Source organism: Loxodonta africana, chromosome 2 (assembly GCF_030014295.1).
Source record: "Loxodonta africana isolate mLoxAfr1 chromosome 2, mLoxAfr1.hap2, whole genome shotgun sequence".
NCBI classification, from domain to species: domain Eukaryota; kingdom Metazoa; phylum Chordata; class Mammalia; order Proboscidea; family Elephantidae; genus Loxodonta; species Loxodonta africana.
Window position 1 is genome coordinate 183801773 of NC_087343.1, and position 13321 is coordinate 183815093.

The following is a 13321-nucleotide window of genomic DNA, read 5'->3' on the forward strand; positions in this document are numbered from 1 at the left end:
TATCTCTATCTATTTATCTAGCTATCTATCCCTTATCTAAGGTAGCTATCACTATTATCTATCATCTATTATCTGTCTCTTTATCTATCTACTTTCTATTATCTATCATCTATTGATATATTGATCTATCATAGACCTGACGTCTGTCTATCCATCTAGCCATTTTGCCATCCAGCCATCTAGCTATCTATCGTCTATTTGCTATCTCCCACCCAATATTAAACAAATACTTACTAAGCACCTACTATGTGCCAAACACTGTTAAGATACTACATCAGCATGGAAAATACAGAGATTTTTTTCCCATTTAGAGTTTACAATGTAGTAATAAACTAACTTTTTCCTTCTTTTCCCCCTTTCTTTCTTCTTCTTCTTTTTCAAATATTCTTAATTCTTAAATAAGAATTTAGAAGTGAAAACATTGTTACAAGGATTTGCATCTTTTTCAAATTAAAAACTAAAGTCAGACATTTTTTTGATCGCAAGTACATTTGATATGGTAGACTGGTTTGACAGTGAGAATTAGCTTTGCCAATTAACTTATTGAACAGGCATTTTCCATAAACTGAATAAAGTAAATCTGAAGCTGTAAACCTTTGACAAAAATGTATGTTTAAAGCACATACATATTTTACTGCTGGAAAATGCATACTTTGTAAATCTTTAAGCAATTGATAACCAAAAATTTAGATATCAATTTAAAATTGTGTGAAGGCATGGGTGATTTTCCAAACTTCTTTTAGAGGGCATCCCATCAAATATTTTAAAAATCATTTTCTGGGGTCCTTCCACTTCAAAACTCAAGGTGTATGATACTGTCTTATCTATCAGGAAATTGCCACATACCTTTGTAAAGTTCTTTCTTACTAATTATAATGGAAGAAATGGAGGCTAGAAAGGTGGCTAAAAGGTTTAAATTACAAAGTTTTTATATCCATTACATGGTGGAACAGTGGTTAGGAGTTAGGCTGCTAACCAAAAAGTTGGTGGCTCGAACCTGCTAGCTGCTCTGTGGAAGAAAGACGTGGCAGTCTGCTACCATAAAGATTGCAGCTTTGAACACCTTATGAGCCAGTTATACAGGGTCACCATAAGCTGGAGTCAACAAAATGACAAGGGGGTTGGTTTTACCCTTATTTTATAGTTTACATTCTTTCACAGGTAAATCAGGGTTTCTTAACTTCAGCACAATTGACACATTAGGCCAGGGAATTCTTTATTGGGGATGGTGGGGGCTGCCCTGTGCATTGTAACCTATTTAGCAGCATCTACAGCCTCCACTCATGAGATGCCCATAGCATGCCCCTCCCCAGCTGTGACAATCCAAAATGTCTCCAGACATTGCCACATGCCCCGCAGGGAGAAAAATCATCCCTGGTTGAGAACCACTGTGATATTGTAACCAGGGGTCTCCTTGGACTTGCTTTTCCCCCAAAACTAAAATATCAGCATATATCCAGTCAGGGCAGAACAACAGGAACCTTTTCAAGATCTGTTCTCCTGAGGTTCACGGAAGCGTGCCTCCAAGCTGGGAGGCACCTATTTCATGGTAACTGTTCCTTTGGGAAATTCCCTTGCATTCTACAACTGGTTAGCTCATTTACTCTTTCAGAGCTATATAATCCTACTCAGCATGCAGCTGGCAAGCAGAAAAGTTGATTGAAAATTAAAGCTAAACATTAAATGGTTATACAAGCAGGTTAAAATAATTATTTAGTTATACCTAATTGTCACATGCACAGACAACTGTAGAATGATTTAACTATAGAATATTGTAAATGGAAAACACTATGATATTTGATGAAACTGTTTTGAGCGGAGAAGATTCATATCAGTAGGTGGGTATAATGTGACTCAAATTTAGCCAGGTTTCTAAGAAAGTAGGTACCAGGTATCTAAAATCCAAAAGGAGGAGCTAGATAATGAAAGCAGCACTTGCAAAGAAAAATGTGATCCCAAAGTAGCTTTGATAATCTTATAAAAGGGTTGAATTTGGAGGGACCAAGAAGTTTGAAATGAAATGATTTCTTGAAAGAGTTACCCATGATGGAGGATGAAATGATGGTTTTCTCTTCCCCTCATATCTAGTTAGAAAGGCTCAAGGAGACCCCTTGGAAGTTTTTGAGACGAGGTGGATTGGTGTGTGACTAACTCCCGAACAAAAGGGGGCTGCCTCGTGGGGTATTACAGCATCAGAAAAGAGCTGCATTTGGAAGAAACTGCTTTCTCCCCAAAGGCAGGTCAAAGTTTACTGCCTGGAATCCTACAATGGGAATGTTGGCTTAAGGTCATTTAAGAAGTGCTGCTGCCCAAAAGAACATCGTCCTCATGGCAAGTGACCTCAGAAGAAGAGGCCAGAGGTACAGAACTAAGGGGCAGAACTAAGGAGGAACAGTAAAAGGTCTACTAAAGGACAGGGAGCGCCCAAGTAAGAGGAACACGGAGGACTTCCCCAGGAGTAAAGGAGAACACACAGGAGAGAAGGAAAAGCAGTTGCTGTTGAGTTGACTCTGACTCATGGTGACCATATGTAAGAGTAGGACTGTGCTCAATAGGGTTTTCAGTAGCTGATTTTTCAAAAGCAGCTTGCCTGGGCTTTCTTTCAAGGTGCCTCTGGGTGGGCTTGAACCGCCAACCTTTAGATTAGCAGCGGAACATGTTAACTGTTTGCACCACTCAGGGATTCCAGAAGAGAAAGAGTCATCTTTAAACATGGCAAAGCCAGAGAAAACCAATACCCCATTACGTAATGATGACAGCCTAGAAAGATCTTTCCTGTCAGCATCGACTCCTCCCTCTCGTTTCACCTCTAGATGAACCAAAAGCAGCCTGGTGACTAAAGGAAGAGAAGCAGCAGCCAAGCCACTAAAATAAAGAAGCCAACCCTGTCCCCTTCTGCTACAGGAGGCAGTCTGGAGAAGGCTTGAACTGATGGAAGGAGGGGTCCATTGGGAGTAACTTTTACCTTTGAATGACCTTCTGAGTTTTTGATCAATACAACAGAGTGGACAAATTAATTACTAAAATGAGACGATTTTTGTGGCTGACAGAGATTGGCTAAAGAACTCTTTACTGGATTGCATAAAGGTACGGAGATAAGCTATGAAGCCTGCCCAAGGTTTCTTCTAGGTGCAGAAGAAAAACTGGCTCCACAAAGAACAATGAGGAGAAAAAATAAAGTTGTGCTCTGATTGCACTCTACAAGTCCTGCTTGTTCAACATATCAGTTACATACAAGTAAACATTGAAGAGAATATTCAGTGATAATCCCATTGACAGTTTTATAGTATAATACAGTATCACTTTCATTCTGCTATAAATTACATATTGCCTGCTCTTTCATCACTCAGACAAAAATGTTCTCAGGTCTCTTTCATCATAATATACAGAATTCCTGCTGCAATTCTGAACAGAATTTATCAGTCTCTGGTTTCAAAAAAACAAAAAAAAGAAAAGAACACTACATACACAAACAATACAGAAATGTTTGTTTTCATGTATAAATCTTCCCTAAACATAGTAAAAGTAATTGATTATGGGAGACATTGACGACTGATGATATAATTCAATCTCTGGGTTTTGATTATAACATAAACCAACTGGATTTCTTCAACAGAAAAGTAGCATGGAAATCAATCTTGCAATACTGATATCTTTTTTCCTGAATATGCAATTATCCAGCTTAGAAAAATGTTTCATTCCATAAGCATTTATTTTTTTGATGGATATTCAAGAGAGAAAAATCTCTAGAGAAGCAAAATAGAAATTCATTTTTGGGTGGGAAGTAGATCCCAGCCAAAGAGGAACCAGAATTGCTATTTTATAGGGTCACTATGAGCCGGAATCGACTCAATGGCACTGGGTTTGGTTTTTGGTTTGGAAGGAGGTAGAAGTTGTCTTATGTTAACCATCAGTGAACCTAAGTTCTAGATTCTGAAGTTAATACCTCAGTTCTTGGTCATGTATTTTTTAGGACTCTTTCGACCGCAAAGCTTAGTTCAAGGAGAAGAGAAGAGGAGATGTAAAGAAAAGAAAGGAAAGGAAGATATAGGAGGGCAAAGAAAAGGAGGAAAAGAGAAGGACAGTGAGAAGAGAAGAAGAGGAGGAGGAAGAAGAAGAAAAGAAGAAAAAGAAGAGGAAGTGGAAGGAAAAGAAGAGAGAAGCTGAAAAATCTGTTGCCATGGAGTCAATACTGACTCATAATGACCCTGTAGGACAGAGTAGAACTGCCGTATATGGTTTCCAAAGAGTGGCCAGTGGATTTGAACTACCTACCTTTTGGTTAGCAGCCAAACTCTTAAATACTGCATCACCAGGGCTCCACATATTTTACTATGTAACCGAAAAGTCCTAAGGTATCTGACTTCAAGTAAAGCCAGAGCCAGGTATGCAAGTCATATGAGACTGTATTTCTCTATATCTTACCTCTTCTTAACTTCTGTGTTAACTTCAAGCTCATTCATCATTCTGTGTTGACCTATGGAACAGAGGTTTATATTCTCTTAGCTCCAAGTTCAGGGATAGAGGGTGTATTTTTTTCATGGTCTTCCTCTAAGATTAACTCTGAATGAATTGGTGGGATACATGCCAGTTTTGAATAAATCATTGTGATCAAGTGTATGGTATATATGGGTTTTCCAGGTCTGGGTAATATGTCTGCTTCTGGTTGTGATGAGTGGAATCAGCCCCAAACAAAATTTATAGACTAAAAATGGTGTTGTGTGAAGGGTGTCCAAACAAAGTCTGGTGCTGTTACAAGAAGAAGAGAGAAAGGAAGCTAAACAGGTAGAAATAGCAGATTCCTCCTTCAGATGATTTATGTAATTGCTTGGAATTTAATTTTTGCATCTGTAAAACAAGCATTGATGGCACTAGCGCTATATATTTTCTAGGCCCATTATTGTAAAGTTTAAATGAAATCATAGATATGGAAGTGCTTGAAAAGAAATGTTTAATTGAGAAAAAAAATTATAGTACGGTAAAATATTTCTACAGTTCAAAAAACATTGAATAAAACTGGTTCATATGTTGAAACTACCTAAATAAATCTTCAGTGGAGTGTTTTGTGATATTTCTCATTGTGCACACCACCAATTCCAGCAATTATTACTCTGTTGTTTTTTAGGATGTGAGGACTGCTGTAAGATAATTTTATAAATACACACACACGCACACACACATACATATATTCTGTTGTTGGAATCCTGAAATATGTAGTAACTCTATAATCTAAATAAGTAAGAAGGGAATATTGACATTGAATAAATTTTGGAGCAGTCACAAAGCAAATATCCCCTGGAGGCTAGGAGGCTGTAAAATGGTACTAACAGTAGTAGCGTCAGATCCTGTTCAAATTTAGGGGGGATAATGAGAATCAAGATCAGCCCAAGGCTGATTCCTATGAGATAGATGTCAAACATACCTCCATTCTCTAAACTTTTTACCAATTCTGACATTAGTCATCCCTCCCACAGCACTCTGCTTCTCTTCTGGTTTCGATAATCCGTCACAATGGCCACACAGAACTTAACAGATCATACTCACAGTTAAGTGGTTTATTAAGGAACAGGATACAACTCCGGATCAGGACAGCAGGCTACAGCTCAGGATCTAGATCAGTAAGCATGTAGGCAAAGGCTCCCTTCTTCAGTGCAGGACAGTTCTCTCAGCTCTTCTTGGCCATGCAGGGCTCCTCTTGGCCCCCTGAAGAGAGGGTCCTCTCAGCCCCCAGAGGACAGGTTGCTGTCAGTCTCCTCAGGACAGTCTCTTCTCAGCCCCTCAGAACAGACTTCTCTTGGCCTTGCCATCTGTCACACCGGCTCTGCCGCTGGGCCTCTTCCGGGCCTCTTGCTGTCCTCAGTGTCACATTCCTTGACCTGTGTTATAGCCCTTTCAGGAGGTTCCTTGTATCCTCTCTCTCAGCTTATTTTTTCTGCTTTCTTCCTTCTGCTTCTATTCCTGCTTTTTTCTGTCTGAAAATCCTCTGTGGGTTTGGCTGCTTATATACACAACTCCTTGTCAATTTCAAGTCATGGCCCTTCACAGTGGGGGGCCACAAACTGGCCAAATTCCCTCTCATTTGGCCACAGACACTTTATTTGCATGGTAGGCTACAGCTCACCTCATTTGTGTAGCCTATCAACCAATTCTTGCAAGGTGCGTACCAGTCATAGGGGAGACTGTAGCCCAGAGCCAGACAAAAAGTATCAAACCTCAAGTTTTTTAGTTTACCCAAGAAATGTTAATCAACTTCAACAAAAGTAACAAACCCTCTGAGATAGAAAACTAGGGCAAAGTTAACTCCTGAGGTCTTAGGGGTAAACATTTCTAGCTGTTTTCCCAAAGAACCAAGGTAAATGGTCGCATAAAGGAACACATTTCACCACAAAAACCTACTGTTTTTTCCTAAGATGGAAACTTGGTGCAAAGAAAAGAATATGAATTTCAGATATAAGCAAAACTGCATTTGAGTTACTGCTCTGCCATTTCTTAGCTGTGCAATTTGGGCAAGTGACTTAACCATTCTGATCGTCAGTCAGTACCTCATCTGTAAAAATAAAGATGATAATTCCTTGCGGATAAAGTGTGTCAACAAAGAAGTGTCTATGTACTACGCACTCAACAGTGATTTTATTCACTTTTACTATTATGGAGTATTCAGTATACTGTCCTATAAGTTCTAGATAATGCGGTGCTTTCAAAGGATAAAGTAATGAGATGAACAGGCCAAGGGCTTACTTAAAAAAAAAAAAAAAAACAGTGCCCTCGAGCTGATTCTGACTCATAGCGACTTACTAAAGGGCTTACTAAATGACTGCTATATTTCAGGAAACCAAGGGTATCGGTCCAGAGTTTGATTAGAAAAGCAGAACCACTTTAGGGATATAGAATAAGGGATTTTCAATAGGGATTAGACTTTACCCAACTCAATGCTGGTGGAGACAGTTAAGAAGGAGTGTAGGGTATAGATTAGGGTAAGGGCAAACAGGAATCTGCTTGTTTCTCACCGCCCATAACTGCTGCTGGTATGAGCTATAAGAGAAGCTGGAGTTCTAGTCTTCACCACAAAGTTGTACATGCATTTGGCCCAGGACTCACAGAAGCTGGAGAAGGGAATCTACAGGTCTGGTTGATGTCTCACACCACCAAAGCCACCTACCAGATCAGCGTCTGTACATGCAAACTACCATAATGCCTGGAGCTGTAATGCCGTAATTAACTAACCTCAGAGACAAATAATGGCCTCTGCTTCCCATTACCTTCCCAATCTTCTGCAAATTTCTGGAGTGTCTAAACTGACTCTGAATAACGCAAGGAAGAAAACTTGGTGCAGGGAAGGAAACTTGGAAACGGTAGTCCCAGATTAATTACTTTGATGCAAGTATAAAGCCACTACACCAAGGTAACAACTCAGATCGAAGTACTGGTAATAAGAAGGGTCTTGAAAAGTGGCCATTTGTAGTTCATGTGAATGAGAGTGGAGGATCAGTTTGAAGTGTTATGCTAATTTTTTTTTAATTTTTAAATGATTTAAACTTTAGAAAAGTTGCTAAAGTAGTACAGAGAACTCCATTCATTACATCCTTCACACAGATTCCCCAATTTCTACCACTTTGACAAATTTGTATAATTTGCTCTCTGCCTCTCTCTTCTTGCATATAAATATATATGTAAGTAGGAAATAATGCATCAAATGTCAGTGACCCACACTTATACATATATATATATATATATGATTTTTTTTTTCCTGAAACATTTGAGACTTGGAGCCTGTCTTAGTCATCTAGTGCTGCTATCACAGAAATACCAAAGTGGATGGCTTTAACAAAGAGAAATTTATTCTCTCATAGTCTAATAGGCTACAAGTCCAAATCTATGGTGTTGACTCCAGCGGAAGGCTTTCTTTGTCAGCTCTGGAGGAAGGTCCTTGTGGTGCATCAGTCTACCCTTGGTCTGGGAGCATCTCAGCGCAGGAACCTCAGGTTCAAAGGATGTGCTCTGCTCCCGGTGCTGCTTTCTTGGTCGTATGAGGTCCCCATGCCTTTCTGCTCGCTTCTCTCTTTCATATCTCAAAAGAGATTGGCTTACAACACTACCTAATCTTGTAGACCTCATAAATATAACTGTCACTAATCCATCTCATTACATCATAGTGAACGGACTTGTAATATTTAGGGGAATCACATTATAAGATAAAATGGTAGACAGTCATACAATCATATAAGGGAATCATTACCTAGCCACGTTGACAGATATTTTTGGGGACACAATTCAATCCATGACAGAGCCCCTTTACCCAAAAAATGCTTCTGTATTTCCTAAGAACAAGGACCCCCTCTTACATAATTTCATTATAATTATCAAAAACAGAAAAGTAGCTTTGATGGAATACTGTTGTCTAATCTATAAACCTTTTGTAAATTTCTTCCAATTGTTTCTATAACATCCTTTATGCACCCTCCTCTCCTCCTCCCAAAAAATAATAATCCAGTTCACATCCAAATTTAGGTCACAGGTTACATTAGTTGTCAGGTCTTTCTTGTCCCCTTGACCTGGAACAGTTCAGCGGTCTTTGTCTTTCATGACCTTGTAATTTTTTGAAAAATACAGTTGGGCTTTTTTATATATTATCCCTCCATTTGGGTTTGTCTGACTTTCCTCAAAATTAGAATGAGAAGTTGCCAGGAAGAGCGAGAAGTGATGTTGTGTTCTTTCTAGAGTATACTATGAGCTGGTGTCTACCTTCCTGTACCATGTATGCTGTACCTGATATGTACCTGTTTTATTATTGCTGAGAATTTTTATTCTTCCAGACTAGGGAATATTGCATGGTTTAAAGTCAGGAAAGCATTGTATCCTTTCACCATACCTATTCAATCTGTATGCTGAGCAAATAATCCAAGAAGCTGGACTATATGAAGTAGAACAGGGCATCAGGATTGGAGGAAGATTCATTAACAACCTGCATTATGCAGATGACACAACTTTTCTTGCTGAAAGTGAAGAGGGTTTGAAGCACTTACTAGTGAAGATGAAAGATCACAGCTTTCAGTAGGGATTACACCTCAACATAAAGAAAACACAAATCCTTACAACTGGACCAATAAGCAATATCAAGATAAACAGAGAAAAGACTGAGATTGTCAAGGATTTCATTTGACTTGGATCCACAATCAATACCCATGGAAGCAGCAGTCAAGAAATCAAAAGACACATTGCATTGGGCAAATCAGGCTGCAAAAGACCTGTTTAAAGTGCTGAAAAGCAAAGACGTCACATTGAGGACTAAGGTGCACCTGACCTAAGTCATGGTATTTTCAATCACCTCATATGCATGTGAAAGCTGGGCAGTGAATAAGGAAGTCTGAAGAAGAACTGATGCCTTTGAACTGTTGTGTTGATGAAGAATATTAAATATACCATGGACTGACAAAAGAATGAACAAACTTGTCTTGGAAGACGTACAACCAGAATGCTCCTTAGAAGCAAGAATGGTGAGACCATGTCTCACATACTTTGGACATGTTATCAGGAGGGATCAGTCCATGGAGAAGGACATCAAGCTTGGTAAAATAGACGGTGTCTTAGTCATTTAGGCTGCTATAACAGAAATACTGCAAGTGGTTGGCTTTAACAAAAAGAAATTTATTCTCTCATAGTCAAGTAGGCTAAAAGTTCAAACTCAGGGCGTCAGCTCCAAGGGAAGGTTTTCTGTCTCTCTCGGCTCTGGAGGAATGTCCTTGTCCTCAATCTTCCCCTGGTCAAGGAGCTTCTTAGGCACAGGGACCCCTGGTCCAAAGGATGTGTTCTGCTCCTGGTGCTGCTTTCTTGGTAGTATGAGGTCCCCATGTCTCTCTGCTTGCTTCTCTCTTTCATATCTCAAAAGAGATCGGCTTAAGACACTACCTAATCTTGTAGACCTCATCAATATAACTGCCGCTAATCCATTTTATTATATCATAGTGATAGGATTTACAACATACAGGAAAATCACATAAAATTGTGGACAATCACACAACACTGAGAATCATGGCCAGCCAAGTTGACAGACAGTTTTGGGGGACACAACTCAAGGAGGTGGATTGACACAGTGGCTTCTACAGTGGGCTCAAGCTTAGCAGCAGTTTTGAGAATGGTGCAGGATGGGCCAGTGTTTCATTCTGTTGTGCATAGGGTCACTATTAGTAGGGAGTGATTCAACGACAGCACCTAACAACAACAACTAGATTAGGGTCAACTTTTTTTTTACTGTAAAGAGCTACATAGTAAATATTTTTGGCTTTATGGGCCAGAAAGTCTCTGTCATAACACTCAACTCTGCTCTTGTAGCAGTAAAGCAACCATAAACCCAACGGGGTCAGTTGATTCTGACTCACAGTGACCCTATAGGACAGAGTATAGCTGCCCCAGAGAGTTTCCCAAGAGTGCCTGGTGAATTCGAACTGCCAGCCTTTCGGTTAGCAGCCATAGCTTTTAACCACTAAGCCACCAGGGTTTCCAACCGTAGCAATATGTAAATGAAGAAAGTGGGGTGTTCCAATAAAGCTTTGTTTATGAACACTGAAATTTGAATTTCATGTCACCAAATATTATTCTTCTTTTGATTCTTTTTTATTTTTAACCATTTAAAACTGTAAAAAAAAAATCATTTTTTGCTCCTGATGTGTACAAGAGCAGGTGTCAAGCTACAGTTTGCTAACCTCTGGTCTAGACCCTGAGGTATCGTGAAGTAAAACTACTTTCTCATCACAACTTCTACACCTAGTTAGTTCAGCTGTAATGGCCATCTTTGAATGTTCTTTTTTGCTACTGGATGACCTGAAATATGTGGCAAGAAAGCAGAGCTCTTTAACTTAAATTTGTAGAAGTTGATTTTTCTTTATTACTCCATATTTTTTCCTCCAGTTCTCTTCTTGTATGTGAATATTGTATTTAGAACTAATTTTCATCTATTGCACATTATGCAATACTATTAGTTTGATTAATTAATGCATAATACATCCTGGAGAATAATTTGTTTACTCCTAGTGGACTCATTAAGGCTTGCTGTATGAATGTGGGATTAGGTTTTAAAAGGGAATCACCTTAGAATGATTGACTCGCATGTCTGTTTTAAAAAGAAAAAAATCTGACAAATGAAAGTCAAGTAATCTATATCCCTCTCTTTTACCATAAAAGAGCAGTAAAGGATTTCTAATGCTACGTGCACATAGCTTGACTTCCTACGGTGATACATTAGAGTTTCAGGATTTACTTTCAAAGATTGATCATAGAAAAAGCCAATTAAAGCAGTGTGCTAATATTTTCTTCCATAGGTGAAGAGAGCAGTGAGGACTTGCGTCTCGGTTTTAATTCTGCATGCTGGTGCATATTTTAAGTTTAATATCTTGCCACCCATGTTAATGATATTGCCCCTCATGAAGGAATAAAGCAGCTTGTAATAAACAGGACTGCTGTTAGATAAGCCCCAGCTAGCAAGCATTGTCAAAGGCAGGAGAAGGTTTCTTGATATATTTTTGTATTGTATTCTGTCTTTTAGGAATAGTTTATATACCTTGGTGGGATGAAATGTTGGGCATAATAAATCGCTATCCTTCCCCATTTCTGTCTCTACTGCACTATTTTTGGCTGAGTACTTAGGTATTCTGACAGAGCCGCCATTAGACAATTTTGAGATGCATAGACTCACGCACCTCTCCTATGCAGCGTTTCTCCAAACTCTTATCTGTCACCCAGTACGTCTTCTAAGGTCTTGCCCTTTAAAAGAGCTGAAATCCAGTTATCAGCGGGGGTTTCCGCTGCAGATGCCTGCGCCTGAGGGTGATTTTAGTAAGAACAGATTTTGTAATTAGAAATCTTGGTGCTGCTAGTGTACTTTCGGGCTGAGTATGCAGACATTTTCCCTTTCATTGAAAAAAAAAAAAATCTCGGGGAGGTTTGAGGCAGATCTTCACAGCTTAATTTGCAATGGAGCAAGTGCATTGTGTTTTTATTGCTTGTGCAGCGCCTGGGTCATCTCAGAGAGTGGTGATGGCATAGTTTATAAAGAGTTGTCCTTATTGCCTAGCTTCATGTATTTATGCTTTCAAAAATGTGGAGTAAACAGTTTGTGATAAATTCTCTCTGGGCCAAGGTTACTGGATCTCCTTCACTGGAGATATTTAGGTATTGGATAGGAAACTAACTGTCCTATGTGGTTTCAATGCAATCAAGTCTGCAGGCCTGAGGTTGCAGAAGATGACCTCCAAAGATAGGTTGGCCTTGGGCGAAATTGTTAAGTAGGCAAATTCCCAGTTCCATTTGTCATTTCACCAGAATGCCCTAAGGCTGTTCCATGCCTCCCCAGAGTTATTCCATTCCTCATTTCTTCAGGGCTCTGTCCAATCTTTACACTCAAAATTTACCTGCCTTGTGCCCCATCCCCTCAGGGTCTCCATGATTGTGGGAAGTGGTTATTTAAATGAAATGATTTTAATAACAATAGGCCATTGTAGCTTACTCTATTTTTCCACATCCTTCTACCCCACTCTTCATTCACTTAATAGACACATTTTAGGAGGATGCTACTAGAACCCCAGTGCCTTCATGAACAGGGATAACTCTAATAGCAAATATTTCAGATATTATCACACAATAGTGAGGGAAATATTTCGGAAGGCTTTTCCCTCTTTTAAAACCATATTATAAGGAAATAGCTCCTGCTAGGGACCAATGCCTTCTGTAATAGGATGAGTCTTCTTTTGCTGAAAGGTTAACAAGTATTAAAGTTGACTTTCAAAGTAATTGATTGGCAGGCCTCCTTGACTCTTTGCAAATCAGTGACCAGGAAGAGGCACAAGAATGGTAAAAAAATAAAATAATAAAGAAGGGGCTTATGAAAGGCAAAGTTAGAAGCAGAAAAGAATGGCAAGAAGCAGGAGGCAGAATAAAATTTCAACTGGATTTAGTTTAGAAAAGCTGCTTTTACTAGCCAGGATGGAAAAGATTAGCAGACTGATTTTGTTGTTGTAATAGTTGTTTTATTTGAAATGCTTCCAATAAGCACTTCCTACAAAAAGACGGAGTTGCGGGATCATAGAGCTTTAGAGCTGGAAGGGAACCTTCGACAACTCATCCAAGTACTTTGGAGGCCAGGGATTTGAAAGACACGCTACGGAGCTGACTCATTCAAACTCAAGATAAAGAGGCCTTGAATCTAATGCAGGTGTTAAAACAAAAGTCATATTATGGCAATAATATAAATTGATTTGAAGCTTATTTAATACATAATTTGCAAATCTGGCAACACTTCCGACTAGAGAGTCAAAGTGTTACAAAGATG